General features: G+C 44.9%; 1 pseudogene; it reads left to right on the forward strand.

Moving 5' to 3' along the window:
* Positions 1 to 255: 255 nt before the first annotated feature.
* LOC128067176 (uncharacterized) lies at positions 256 to 352 on the forward strand (annotated as a pseudogene).
* The last annotated feature ends 9,639 nt before the right edge of the window (positions 353 to 9,991 follow it).

Raw genomic sequence — 9,991 nt, forward strand, 5'->3', positions numbered from 1 at the left:
TTCCACTCTTTGAAATTCGCTGCCAAGGAAATGAAAAGGAAAGCCACAGACTGGGGGAAAAGATTTGCAGTATTTATATTCAACAAAAGACTTGTATCCAGAATAAACAAGGAACTCTTAAAGCTCAGTAAGAAATTAAACATCTCCTACATACACAATGGGCAAAAGTTTGCACAGCTGTTTCAGAAAGATATACAAATGACCAATAAGCACACCCAAAAGTGCTCAATTAGGGAAATGTAAATTGAAACCACAGGGGAGTACCTCTACACATTCAAAAATTTGAATACAGAGATAAGTATGGCCCCTGTGCAAGGATGACATGCAAAATCATGAAGCATTCCATGTTTTTTGACAAGACTTAGGTTGGTAAAAATTGTGACACAACATTTGAAGAATCATGTTCATTTTTAATACAAAATTAGAAAGCAAAAATGAAAGATTTCAGTAAGTCTACAACTTTACGCTTAATATCTACACTTTACACTAACGATCGTTTTGGTTCATATTTAGCTATTTCTGTAGATAAAACTACTACAGATTTTCTGATCTTCCAGTACTATTAGAGTACCACCTATGTACATCACTTACCGCGAGCTGTTCAAACTATTTTGGCTGCGCTGGGTCTTCCTCGCTGTGAGAGGACTTTCTCTAGTTGCAGTGCATGGGCTTCTGGTTGCCATGACTTCTCCTGTCATAGAGCGTGCGCCCTAGGGTACACAGGCTCGGTAGTTGTGGCACACGGGCTTAGTTGCTCCAAGGCATGCAGTATCTTCCCAGATCAGGGATCGAACCTGTCTCCCCTGCATTAGCAGACAGATTCCTAACCATTGGGCCACCAGGGTAGTCCTTAACATTTTTTTTTGGAAAAAAGAAGCATTTTTTTAAACAGGTAAGTGTTTTTCAAATAAAGTTGAATATATGTATGTACTAGTATATTTATTATATATATAGTACATATATATTTATTAAATATAACCTATAACTCTAGCATAAACACATGCATTTATTATAGATTATAATTTCAAATAAAGTTGAATTACATATTTTTATTTATTATATATAATACATATATAATATATGAAAGACTGACAAAATCACGTGTTAGTGGGAACCGAAGTAATGGACCTCTCATACACTGTTCATGGGAATTCAAACTGGTATAACCACTTTGGGAAAGTATTTGATAGTTTCATATTAATTTAAACATACACTTATAGCATAATCCAACAATTTCACTCCCGATTGTTACCCAAGAGAAATAGGATACATGTATACACACACACAGGAACTTGTTCATAACGGCTCTATTCACAGTCCTCTGAATCTGGAAACAATTCAAATATTCATCAATGATGAATAAAATTCATCATTTTATTCATAAAATGAATAAACAAATTATGGTATATCCATACAGTGAAATATGACTGCAGTAATAAGGAAAATGAGCTGTGAACACAAATATCATGGAGGAATATTAAAATCAATCCAAGCAAAAGAAATTAGACACAGAAAATTATATTCCACATGCATTAGTTTCCTTGAGCTGCTGTGAAAAATTACCATAACCTTAAAACAACTTAAAGTTGTTTAAAACAACCTTGGCTTAAAACAACAGAAATTTACTCTCTCAGAGTTCTGGATAGCAGGAGACTGAAATCCAGGTCCCAGTATAGCAGCCCTGCCTTCAGAGGCACTGGGAGAGAATCCATTCCTTGTCTCTTCCAGACTCTGGTGGTTACCAGCATTCCTTGGCTTACGGCCACATCACTCCAATTTTTGCCACCGTCTTCACATTGACATCTCCTGTGTGTGTGTAGCGTTGAATCTCCCTCTACTTCTCTCTTATAAAAACATGTTCAATGGCATTCAGGACCCACCCAGATAATCCAGAATTATTTCCTCATCTCAAAATTATTAACTTAATCCCATCTGCAGAGATGGAATCAGTCACTTCAGTGTGTCTGGCTCTTTGCCACCCTATGGACCGTAGCACACCAGATTCCTCTGTCCATGGGATTTCTTAGGCAAGAATACTGGAGTGAGTTGCCATTTCCTCCTCCAGGGAATCTTCCAGACCCATAAAACCCACGTCTCCTGAGTCTCCTACATTGCAGGCAGATTCTTTACTGCTGAGCCACCCGGGGAAGCCTTAACTGCAGGGACAGTTTTTCCAAATAAGGTAACATTTACAGGTTCCAGCAATTAGGACACATCTTTGGAACTACCATTCAACCTACCACATCACATGTTTCCATTTATATGAAGTCCTGGAAATAATATCTAGAAGCAAAAAGAAGTGGTCATCCGGAGCCAAGGAGGGTAGTTGATTAACTGCAAAGGGGCAGGAGAGAACTTTCTGGTGTGAAATAAATACTCCATATTATGACTGAGATGATGAGTACATGACTGTAAAATTACCAAAACTCATCAAACTTTACTCTTACAATGGGTACATTTTATTACACGTAATTATACTTCATTAACTTCATTTATTTAGTTTTGACTGTGCTGGGTCTTTGTTGCTGCATGGGCTTTTCTCTAGTGATGGTGTGCAGGCTTCTCATTGCAGAGGCTTCTCTTGTTGTGGAGCACGGGCTCTTGGGTGCACGGACTTCAGGAGCTGTGGCTCCCAGGCTCTAGGGCACAGACTCAGTAGTTGTGGTGCATGGGCTTAGTTGCTCTGTGGCACGTGGGATCTTCTCAGATTAGGGATCAAACCCATGTCTCCTGCATTGGCAGGTGGATTCTTCAATGCTGAGCCACCAGAGACGCTCCGTTAATGTTAATTTTAAAAGAAAGCAAACAAGGAAAGATTTAGGGGGTTCACCTTATAAAGTCAGATTTGGCAAGTCAAGGGTGAATTCTAAACAAACAGCCCAGGTATCTGGGAGGTAGGTCCTGGAACCTCCCTGGGGAAGCAGGATTCTGGAAGGACTTCCCACATCCTGCTGCCTCCCTTTAGCTCCTCATTTACCTGAGAGCCAGGTGCTAACCTGGGGGTGCCCTGCTGAGGGGTGTTGTCCACAGAGAGATCAGGCTGTTGGGAGAGACACTCAAAACTAACTCCAGTACAAGGCACCTGTGATAACAAGTGACAGATACAGAATCACAGAGGAATGATTTTGGGGTGAATTCTGACCCTAGATTATGACAGAACTCTCTAGATGGGGTAGCATTTGAGTGTGGACCCTAAAAATGGGGCCAGGCTTTTTTTTTAAGTCTTTTCTTTTATTTATTTATTTTTGCCTGAGCTGAGTCTTCATTGCTGTGCGTGTGCGTTCTCTAGCTGTAGCAAGCGAGGACTACTCTTCGTTTCGGTGCCCAGACTTATTCCGGTGGCTTCTCTTGCTGCAGAGCACGGGCTCTAGTCACTCAGATTTCAAGTAACTGTGGCACTCAGGCTTAGTTGCTCCTCAGCATGTGAGATCTTCCTGGACCAGGGATCAGACCCATGTCTGCTACACCGGCAGGCTTTTTCTTAACCCCAGACCACCAGGGAAGCCCAGAGCTGGGGGTTTACATGCAGAAATACCAATGTCAGTTTCTTCCTGCTCATAAAATTTTAGTATGCCCTGGGTCCTCTTGGCCCTCTCCCCATTTAACTCAAGACTACCCAAGGTGGCCTCTCTAGGTATTCTTTTCTGCTTCCTTTCTTTTGCTCATGTTGGGCCATGTGTTAGTCATGCCAATCCCTTCTCTATTCTTCAACAATGAAGCCTCAACAACAGAACATGACCTTCAATAAGGCATGCTGGGGAGGCCCCCACTGTAGAAAAGCAGCCTGGCTGTCTCTTTCCATGACTACCCCACCCCAGGTTCCAACCCACAGCTCCAGCCAGGCCTTCATGCTCCCAGGGCTCTTCTTCCTTGACTTGAATTATTGGTCCCTTCCTGCATCTGTGCTAGCTCTGGCTTCTCATGAAGACTTTACCCAGGTGAGCTCTGCCCTACCTAGTGCAGAGGTGCCATGGATGGTTAGACCTTCTCCTATGACCTGGTTCCTGAGCCCTACCTCAGTCCCCATCCCTAGGCCACAGTACTTCAACTCCTAGACTCTCAGGGATGGACCCATGCCACGGCCCCAGGGCTTCCTTGGAACAAAAATGAAGCAATTTGAAACTCCTCAGGCTCTCATTTCAGCACAATCCCCTGGATTTCATTCCGTGTGCTTTGCCTAAGGAGACAGCTTGGAATCTTTTAGCCTATATCCTCCCCTTGTCTCCATAAGCCAGGAAGTTTCTCCTCCTTTGCTGAGTGAGAAAAGGCAGGCTTCCCAGAGCCTGGGCCAAGCCACAACTAAGAAAGCTGAGCCCTATGGCTCCAAGTAGGCCTCCCTGCATTTTTGCTCTCACCATATGAGATGCTCCATCATTTTCTTATGATCATTTCTTGTTTGTATTATTTTTAGGTGTCATCAGAGCTCCACACTGACCAGCTGAGCAGGAAAACCTGCAAGAGGTCCCCAAATGGGAAATCCATACCCTGAAAGACCACAACCAACTCCAGTGATGGCTCCCCCTTTTGGAGAGTCCAGTGGCCTCCAAGATCTGGTCCCAGAAGACAAGGAATAAACCCATGAGAAAGGAAGAGGGACTTCTGAGGAGCTAACAGTCCTATAGCAAAGAGGAGATCTCACCCTGGCAAGCACCCTGAACCCACCACCTCGTGTCAAAGACTGAACATGTCCTAAGTGGGACTTCCAGGTTCTGAAAGCCCAGGAAAGGAATGCAAGGAGGAGGCTGCCCTCCTCTCTTTCCAGAAGAGTGGAGGAAAGATCATGGGCAAATGGGCACTAAATGGGGTTCCATAAAATATCCAAGACCCTTGTTGGAGGGTGAAGGCTTTTCTGGCAACAGATATCCAATAATGGGGCCACCCAGGACCCCCAGTGCACCATATCACCCTTACCTCCTCTGGGAGACATTCTGACCCCTAAAGAAAGGATCCCAGTGACTGAAATAGCCAGGTGGAATGCAAACCTTACTCCATCACTGAGAGGACTGACTAGAGACAGTAATAATGCCTTCCACAGTTTTCCAGCTTTTCATCCACCTGGCACTTAGCATTACACTTCCTCTCCCGTGTTAGCAGGATGGGGGTTACACGAGTAATTCTAACCAATAAGTTGTAACCAGAAATTTTTGTTCAGTCACTAAGTTGTGTAAGGCTCTTTGCAACTCCATGGACTATAGCATGCCAGGCTTCCCTGTCCTCCACTGTCTCCCAGAGTTTGCTCAAACTCATGTCTATTGAGTCAGTGATACTATCTAACCATCTCATTCTCTCTTTCCCCCTTCTCCTCCTGCCCTCAGTCTTTCCCAGCATCAAGACCATTTCCAATGAGTCAGCTTTTCCCATCAGGTGGCCAAAGTACTGGAGCTTCAGCTTAGCATCAACCCTTCCAATTAATATTCAGGGTTTATTTCATTTAGGATTGACTGGTTTGATCTCCTTGCTGTCCAAGGGACTCTCAAGAGTCTTCTCCAGCACCACATTTTGAAAGAATCAATTCTTTGGCCATCTTTATGGGCAAGCTCTCAGATCCATACATGACTACTGGAATGACCATATTTTTGACTATACAGACCTTTGTCAGCAAAATGATGTCTCTGCTTTGTAATATGCTGTCTAGGTTTGTCATAGCTTTTCTTATAAGAAGCAAGCATCTTTTAATTTCGTGGCTGCAGTCACTGTCCACAGTGATTTTGGAACCACAAATGACATGTGCCTATTCTAGGCTGGAGCATTTAATTGCTGATACACAGCAGGACCCTGTTTTCCCCTCTGCCATGGAACCAGAGGGGAATGTCCCAGATGGTGGCTTCTCCATCAGCCTGACCCGGAGGATAATGACCTGGTGCAAAGTTCCCAACCATCCACAGTGGATGTGGGCAAGAACTAAATCTTTTCATTTCAAGTCACTAAGATTTGGGGGCTGTTGTTATTGCAGCATAACCCAGCCTATCCTGACTGAGTGCTTAGTGTGTGCTAAGTCACTTCAGTCATGTCCAACTCTTGGTGACCCTATGGACTATAGGTCGCCAGGCTCCTCTGTCCATGGGATTCTCCAGGCAAGAATACTGGAGTGAGTGGGTTACTGTGCCCTCCTCCAGGGGATCTTCCTTACTCAAAGATCAAATCCAAGCCTCTTGTTTCTTTTGCATTAGCAGGTGACTCTTTACCATTGAGCCACCTGGAAAGCCCAACTGACGCATGGGCCAAAGGTTAACTAGCACAACACAAGGTCATTATCACTATTCCCAGTGACCCACACTGCCTTGTTTCCCAATCGTCCACTTTTAATTTTGAGTCCATGTCAACACCTCGGTCCTAACACAATGAAAGTGTCAGAATGCCGCAGAATCCTCTTGCCCTGCTTTAAGACTCCAAATTGATTATCTTCTCTAAGTCAAAGATGCCAGCTCTTCAGGATTTGGTAGATTCTAGTTGCATGTTAAGGTCAGGATTAGTCAGCTACAGGTGGCAAAGCTCGGGCTGCCAACCAAATACCAGAAGTTGAACTGTAACATGTGGACTGACATCAGACTCTGGAGCTCAAACACTTCTTGCCAGATTTGACTAAAGACAAACCAACTTCACCTCTTTTGAGGTTTCATCTTGGACAAGAAGAACTCCCACCTGTGGGTCCTGACTTGATAGATCACCATCTTCAGCTTCCCGTCCTGATGTATCCTAGTGGTACTTCTGTTCTCCTATTAATTTTCTAACTTGCTATGCATGGGATTTGTAGCTTCTAGTCTTTCTTTGCTGCCCACCCTTGTCAGCTCTAGCCTCAGGCCATGGCCTTGGCCTGCCATCACCGCCTCCGCCCCCCCATCTCTTCCTGTTACTTAAACATTTCCTAACCTTACCATCCCCAGGAAGTTCTCTTGGGTGATAGAGCCTGGCTGATTGGTACTGAGGCCTCACCCTACCCACCCTTAGAGCTCCCCATCCATCCACTCCCATTCATCACTATACACTTTATACATCTTTACTGTCGTATAAAGCTCTAACTCGACCCTCTCAATCAAGCATGCAGGCAGAGGGAAAGAATAAATGAATGTTTATGAGCTTCTGCAATGAACTAGCTTCTTTCCTTCACTCACCTCTTCATTCAAGCAGGATGGTGAGAGGTTAAAGATACAGATTCTGCCACCTAATTATCTGGGACTGAACCTCTGCTCTGCCATTCACTAGCTATGATTTAGGCAAAGCGCTTGACCTCTCCGGACCTCAGTTCCTTTTTTGGAAAACAGGAATAAGTTATAATGGCCATTAACCAATTGTAAGATTACTACGGTTACTAAATGGTTCACTAGATGTCAATGCTTAGAACAGTGCCTAACCCAGAGTGCTCAATGGATGTGAGTTATTATGATTCACCTCCCGAGTCTCTAAACGTGCCAGACACAGGAGAAACAAAGAAGAAAAAAACACCTATTCATTCATTCATTCTCTCAACAAATATCGATTGAGAGCCTGTGTATGACCCACACTGAGCTGGGAGCTGGCGATATGTGTCCCTACCCTCATGAAGCTCAGAGTCTGGTAAGAGAGGGTGGGGGACAATTCACGTAAACAGCTCAAAATACACACCAGCAAGGCGTGGGCTAGACCAGGAAGGGAAGGAACGAGACGCCGTAATAGAAACTGGGGCAGCAAAGGAGTTGGATGGTCAGGGAAGGCCTCTCTGATATTTAAAGTACAATATGAAGATGAAATGGAGCCAAAACACAGAGTGGAAGAGTAAAGTGGCTGGAGGGCACATGAGGTGAGAGAGGCAGGGCCAGGTCATTCAAGCTCTGTTGGCTGCTGTGTCCTGAACTCAACCAAAAGCCACTGGATGGTTGTAAGCAGTGAAGCAACAGGAACTCCCCTGCATCTTTCTCTGGGGATATTGTCCTTCTTCTTTCATTCATTTATATTTATTTATTTGGCTTTGTCATGTCCTAGTTGCCACGTGCGACTAGGATCTTCGATCCTCATTGCAGCATGCAGGATCTTTAGTTGGGGCATGTGGGATGTAGTTCCCAGACAAGGGATGGAACCTGGGCCCCCTGCACTGGGAGTGCAGAGTCTTAGCCACTGGACCAACAAGGAAATCCCTGCAATTCCTCTTCTACTAAAAAGGAAACTGAGGCCCAAGGTCACACTGCTGATAAATGGTGCAGCTGGAACTAGAACAGGTCTCGTAAGCCCTAGCTCAATGAACCTGGCAGTTCACCCCACACTGCTCACCCACCCATGTCCCATACAGTGGGAACCAAGTGCATAGGGTAAGAGCTCATTACCTCCAAATGCCCTTCACCTGCTCATGGGGTCATGGTGCCTGCCTTGATTTAAACTCATACCACACCCAGGACTCTGCCATGTGCAATTGGCTGTCCAGTGAAAGTTTTCACATCAGTGGTTTCTGCAAATGAACTGCTTCCCCGCACTTTTTCCCACCACTGTTTCCATCCCCCACAGTCACCAGAGTTGACACCCAAGCCAACAACCACAGGTAAACGTGTCTCTCCCTGGGACACAGAGTTAAACACACAACCACAGAGATGCGTCTTGGGCCCAGAATGGAAGGGACCAAGGTGCCAGGGATGACAAATCCCCGAAGAATCCAGCTCAAAGCTCCCTCCCCTCAAGAGACACCCCTCCTCAAAATAGGCAGAGGGGTCAGGAAGACTCGTGCAAACAGCTGATCCACAAAACCCCACTGTGTCCATGACTTTCCCCACCTTGGCACTTTCTATTTTTATCAGGAGGGTGAGAGGGGGTTGCCAGGTGGGGCTATGCCGCTGTTTATGTCTGAAATTTGAAAAGATGCACAGTGTACTTGGGAGAAGGCGTTTGCAGTTAAAGGAATTTTGAAGGAGAATTTCAAACCCAGCAGGGTGAATAGGTGCCTTGTCCTCTTGGCTTTTGACTCTGGAAAAGCCACGTTTCCAACCAAGGCATGCAGAGGGGCCAGAGACGGGGAAAAAAACGCACGGGTGTGAGATTTGGACAGGTAGTGGGACCCAGCTCACCTGGGCACAGGCCACAGCTAATTTTCAGACTGAGGGTGCTGGGGGAGGATCTCCTTTGACCCTCTAGTGTAATTTCTATTTATTTCTTCACCAGATAATTCATAGACTGTCCTTGTCCTCTTACACTCACCAATACACCCCCACTCACTGATAGCCATTCTCTCCTCTGTGTCTGTCATCTCTCTCCTCTCTATTGGGGAGTTTTATTGAGTATTAATTTTATCAAGTATTAATTTTCTCATGGGCTTTCCTGGTGGCTCAGACAGTAAAGAATCTGCCTGCAATGCAGGAGACCAGGGTTCGATCCCTCGGTTGGGAAGATCCCCAGAGAAGGAAAAGGCACCCACTCCAATATTCTTGCCTGGAGAATCCCATGGACAGAGGAGCCTGGCAGGCTACAGTCCATCAGGTCGCAAAGGGTCAGAGACAACTGAGAGACTAAGCACACACACGCAAATTTCCTCGTATGTTCATATTTGCTTCTTATGGCTTTAAGCACTCTCATTTGTCAATTTTCTGTTTTTGAATTAAATCGTAAGTGTTCCCTTGGTAGCTATATGGTGCACACACGTACACAAACACACACAGCTTAGGACCTAGTCAACCATTTTACTCTGTGGGCATAACAGTGGGACTTGATGGTCCTATTCCTTCAATTGTGGAAAATGGGAAGCAACAAAGAGCAATTAAATGACACCACCCCCTAAGTTAATGAATTTTACCATGTCCCTTTCCTTCATCCTTCAAAGGTTAAAGTGGCTCTGAAACAACTCTGTGGAGAACTTCTAGCCTGAACTATACATGCCCTTATGAAACCAAGGATCCTCAGGAAGGCTGGCACTACTTTTGTGGGGATGGACATCTGACTTGATCCAGGAACTAAGATGAACTTAATGCCATGGTTCCATGGTGAGATCTGGCCAGTGTGTATAAAAAGATCATAGCTGTTGACCTCATTCATT

The sequence above is a fragment of the Budorcas taxicolor genome, chromosome 21, assembly GCF_023091745.1.
Source record: "Budorcas taxicolor isolate Tak-1 chromosome 21, Takin1.1, whole genome shotgun sequence".
Classification (NCBI taxonomy): Eukaryota; Metazoa; Chordata; class Mammalia; order Artiodactyla; family Bovidae; genus Budorcas; species Budorcas taxicolor.